Genomic DNA, 5,964 nt, shown 5'->3' with positions numbered 1-5,964 from the left:
GGATAATTTTTAGATAATGCCACATGAGCTCTGATTAATCAAGAACGTTAAATAAAATCTTTCCAAATGTTCCAGGTACATTAGAGGGAAACAACTATAAGGGCTAATGTGTGGGAATGATAAATCTTACATGTAACCATGCTCAGTTGCTATTATGATTATGTAGTAATGTTAAGTCATTAGTTCAAATGGTTAAAGAAAATAATGGATCAAGTGTGCTTATGCACCCACGTGCAAAGGCTAAGCAGGGATACAAGACCCCATCAACATCCGTAAGTCTCTAAGCATTGGTGAACTCCTTACTACTTAGTCTCTCAAACCACCACATGTTCCTACATGTCCCAAATCTATGTGTTGTTTGAAATCCCATGAGAATCAATTTTCTATTTGACCTACCCTTAGATCAAATGGTTAAAGAAAATAATGGAACAAATGTGCTTATGCACACGCGTGCAAAGGATAAGTGGGGATACGAGACCCCATCAACATCCCTTAGAAAAAAGTCTCTATAATGTCTCACACATGTTGTGTTATGGGGGGAGATAGTCATAGAACCCCTTTGCATTGGTGAACTCCTTACTACTTAGTCTCTCAAACCACCACATGTTCCTACATGTCCCAAATCCTTATGTGTTGTTTGAAATCCCATGAGAATCAATTTTCTATTTGTCCTACCCTTAGATCAAATGGTTAACAAAAATAATGGATCAAATGTGCTTATGCACCCACGTGCAAAGGATATGCGGGGATACGAAACCCCATTAACATCCCTTATTAAAAAAGTCTCTATAATGTCTCACATATGTTGTGTTATGGGAGGAGATAGTCATAGAACCCCTTTGCATTGGTGAACTCCTTACTACTTAGTCTCTCAAACCACCACATGTTCCTACATGTCCCAAATCCTTATGTGCTGTTTGAAATCCTAGGAGAATCAATTTTCTATTTGTCCTACCCTTAGATCAAATGGTTAACGAAAATAATGGATCAAATGTGCTTATGCACCCACGTGCAAAGGATATGCGAGGATACGAGACCCCATTAACATCCATTATAAAAAAGTCTCTATAATGTCTCACATATGTTGTGTTATGGAAGGAGATAGTCATAGAACCCATTTGCATTGGTGAACTCCTTACTACTTAGTCTCTCAAACCACCATGTCCCAAATCCTTATGTGTTGTTTGAAATCCCAGGAAAATCATTTTCTATTTGTCCTACCCTTAGATCAAATGGTTAAAGAAAATAATGGATCAAGTGTGCTTATGCACCCATGTGCAAAGGATAAGCGGGGATATGAGACCCCATCAACATCCCTTATAAAAAAGTCTCTATAATGTCTCACAGATGTTGTGTTATGGGAGGAGATAGTCATAGAACCCCTTTGCATTGGTGAACTCCTTACTACTTAGTCTCTCAAACCACCACATGTTCCTACATGTCCCAAATCCTTATGCGTTGTTTGAAATCCCAGGAGAATCAAATTTCTATTTGTCCTACCCTTAGATCAAATGGTTAACGAAAATAATGGATCAAATGTGCTTATGCACCCATGTGCAAAGGATAAGCGGGGATATGAGACCCCATCAACATCCCTTGTAAAAAAGACTCTATAATGTCTCACAGATGTTGTGTTATGGGAGGAGATAGTCATAGAACCCCTTTGCATTGGTGAACTCCTCACTACTTAGTGTCTCAAACCACTACATGTTCCTACATGTCCCAAATCCTTATGTGTTGTTTGAAATCCTAGGAGAATCAATTTTCTATTTGTCCTACCCGTAGATCTATAAATTTTGGCCTTTAACACTTGTCTTCAAGGCTATGCTGGTGATATGCTCCCCATTTCAAAACATTACACTCTTGCAATGACAAATAAAAGCCAAGAAGTTTAGACAAGAAGCATAGTTTAATCCAACAGTTTCATTTTGAATTCTTAAAAATGTTGAGATCTCACGTGTTTAGTTTAAATATCAAAATTTTTAATTTTTTAAACAAAATATCCTTCCATTAGTTTTAAAAAAGGCACATCAGCTAAAATGCTATGTTTTCCGTAGAGATTGTGCAACTATTGAAGCCGCTCTATCCCACAACACCCGATCTGAAAGATCATTGAATTTTTTTTCGGTTTTTTCCAAGCTGGCCACATTTTGCATACATGTCCACCAAAGCATTCCCAAGCTCAATATTGTCTTCCAACAATCTCACAATTTCATTGTGAATTTCTATGCCCTTATAAGCTACCACTACACTGCCACAGTCCTTTAGCAAACTTACAAGGGTGTTTGCATCCAGAAGTAGTCCAATTACTGCAGTAGCATCTTCAAAAATGCCACATTTAGCATATGCATCCACTAGAAAAGCCACAAGACACGGATCTGAATCAAACTCCCTTTCAATGATCCTTATGAGCAAGGTTTGGAAGATAAATCCTTGAAAATTATGAAATCTTTAATCATCATCTTATTATCCTTAGAAACAATAAATTTCTTCTAGAAAAGAAAAATGAATATGAACATCATTGAGAAGATTGTGTGAAAGGTTCACTACAACACCAAGTGAATTGCACACGTGTTTGCATATAAGTTTTGGAAATTTGAGGGGTATGTAAATTTACTTTTTAACTAATGAAAAAAACGTGATTATGCCTATTATGATTGGCATGTAAATACACTCTATCTTCAACAATCTTAACATTATCTCATTCAATAACAACATTTCTTGCACGTCCCTTGGAAAAGTGTGTACTCCCTATTTATCGTGAACCTTTTAATGGGCTTATTGGCAATATAAACTCAAAGTTGTCCTCAATATTTTTATTTACTTTTGAAGTTTGATGATCAAACTAAGGATGACATAGGGAACTCGTGGACAAAGTAGGTTCCGACATATCCTGCCCTTGAATCCACGAAAATTGGGCTTTAATATTGGCCATGAAGCCTATGCCTTTGCAATAATGGATGTTATGGTATTTATTAGTAATGTCATGTGGATTATTGTCCAACTACACCGACTAACGTTAGAAAGGGCCTGGAAAGCAACCACAATGTTTATGTAAAATTATACTTGCATTCTTGCCAACTACTACGACTAGTGAAAAGTTGTTTTTTCAAACATGGTGTATAATTCTAGACAATATTTTTATCTTATGGATTTGCATGCTCGAGAAAGATGAAGTAACCAAGTATTGGAGGTGACTAGTCATTAACATTCTTTGTAAAATTGTCGTAACCATGGTTTTGTTTCTTATTATAGGCTCCCATATAATTCTCATATCCCTTTCATAGACTCATCTCTTGCATCATGTACTATCTTACTTCTATGCTCTTGCCTATATATAGATCTATTAGAATGAACTCATATAAGAAGTATGGTGAGATTGAAGCAGAAAGAGCTCGATCAAAGTTTATACTGAAATGGAGCAGTTCTCCTATGGTGGTTAGATCATCATCAGGGCCTAAATGGAACTACCAAGCACCTAGATAGTTGTTTCTGCCAATGGCTTCCATTAGTGATCAAGGGCTATAAATATGTATAGTTGTGTTACAAGTTAATTACCATGTTAAAAGAGTTGATGGGATACTTTTGTTGTAAATGAGGGGGTGTTGACTATGATCATTTTGGTGAGAAGGCCAGAGTGAGTTTTGTTGAAATTTGATGGTCTTTGATGTACTTTGTTAGCTAACTAATGCGAAGTAGTGTTTTTTTTTTGGAAAAAGAAGAATATGGTGAGATGTCTCAAACATTTTCACCTGTACTTTTGAGCATATATAAATCAACATTGGGCACATAGAGTATAGGATGATCCTTGCCTTTGTTGTCGAGGGGCCCACATCCCTATTCATGAGTGATTGTAACCAACCCCATTTCTTTCCACTAAAAATTTCGTCTACTTCAAGAGAAAAGAGAAAAAAGTATAGGATGATCCTGGCCTTTGTTGTCGAGGGGCCCACATCCCTATTCATGAGTGATTGTAACCAACCCCATTTTTTTCCACTAAAAATTTCACAGTCGTCTACTTTAAGCAACAATAGATACTCTAGAGCAAGTTAAAAAACTGAATTATCTATCCTTACAATGCATATGGTACCTAAATATGTATTATTGAGGCGCGTGGTTGGTTAAACACATATAACATTATGAAGCACAAAGTTTATCTTTCTATGGTTAGGCATCATTTATGTATGTGCTTATATCTTTCAAGCAAGAAATGTTAGTATCATCCATGATCCTCTGTACCTCATATGCATCAAGTTGGTTTTCAGTAATGTATGTAGATACTTGCATTGAATATATTAAAACTTGATTTTCATGCTGTTATTGACATTATCATTTCCGAATAAAGTAATTGTTATAGACAACAACATTACTATTCCATTTGTTGCAACTTAATGAATTAATTTTAGATTTAACAACTTCATGGAAATACATTCTTTTGTGGTTACATGCTCATGGGACAACTTTCATTGACAAAAAGTTTAGGCCGAAATAAACATGCTCAACATAACTAGACATATCAATATTTTCTATCCCTATAACAACATCTAAAAGCAATTGAAGATAATGGAAGAAAAACATTTTATTCATAAGCAAAAGGAATTTCAAGATGGCACACTCAACTCCTTTAGGTTTAAGGTTTAGAAAGCATGATTAATATGGAACCCTTCAAGTTTAAGGTAGAAATAACAATTTATAAGTCCTATGACACGATCTTGTTATGTGCAAGCAAAATGCTCTCATGAAACTAAGAAACATAAAAGTGAATTGAAAATTAGAAGTCTTGTCACATGACCTTTGTTATGTGCAAGCAAATTGTTCACATTAAACTATGGAACATAAATAGTGAATTGCACAATGCTCGACAAAGACACATGGTCTTCATACGTGCAGAGTTTCCTTCAATGAAATAACATGAGTAAAGAGGATTAGGTATTGTACATGGAACGAGAAAAACTAGTATTTGCATGATAGGTGGGCGGTAAGTGAGATAGGTACTAACAATATACAACTTGGTAAACCTTGAACAATGGTAAAGAATGTATTGATTATATTACTTTTCAAAAGATTCCATGTGCATGGGAGGTTTCAAATACCTTGTAATTCACATGAGAAGATTACATTTTACAATGTTTATGCATTGGGATAGATCAAATCATAAAGTTCTTCACCAATTTCATGTTTACCGTAGAATTAGGGAAACACGATGCTTGTTGATGACATTGTTATCACACTACTCGACATGAACACCATATGAGAGGTGTCAATAATCTACATGTATTGCAATTATTTTCTTGACCTCGATCTCCCGCACTCTTGGTGATCGATCACACCCATGTGTAAAACAAGTACTTTGCAAAAAATAAAGTATATATGATTTATTTCATCCCATATATATATGGGTCAATGTTTAAAATGATCTTGTATCCTAGAGATGACATACAATAGTACTATTTGAATATAATGAAACATCTTTAACAAACTTTTAGTGTGGCCAAATCCTTGGAAGATGTTCTTTATACATAGCAATATGTGCAAGAAATATAATTTTATGTTGTCCAGAAAATTGCAATAATTAGTTTCAAACATGGTCTTGACCCAAAATTACGTAACGCCGCAATAAAAGCTGCACTTTTATAACAAATGCATTGTTTTAATGGAGCATTAGTTTTTTCTCTACACAACATAATCTTTGCTTATAATAAGACATACATTACTTTCACTCATGAAATTATTTCACAAACAATATACTTTTATGGGAGTGCTATCTTGTTGCAATATATGTAAATTCCAAACATACTAGTAGGTAGTCATGCAAAGTAACTAGTGCAATTTGGTGACTGGACATATTGGTTACGAACATTACTAGTTGTTGTAAACATAATGTTCCTAATCACTATAATAATTTAAAAACACTCGCGTTCAATCCTTACATACATATATCAATACGTATAAGCTTCCTTCTCC

The sequence above is a fragment of the Azolla caroliniana genome, unplaced genomic scaffold (genome assembly GCF_043228905.1).
Source record: "Azolla caroliniana isolate FFs.n. ecotype wild unplaced genomic scaffold, voAzoCaro1.0.p SCAF_1, whole genome shotgun sequence".
Lineage (NCBI taxonomy): Eukaryota > Viridiplantae > Streptophyta > Polypodiopsida > Salviniales > Salviniaceae > Azolla > Azolla caroliniana.
Note: the sequence above shows the minus strand (reverse complement) of the source record.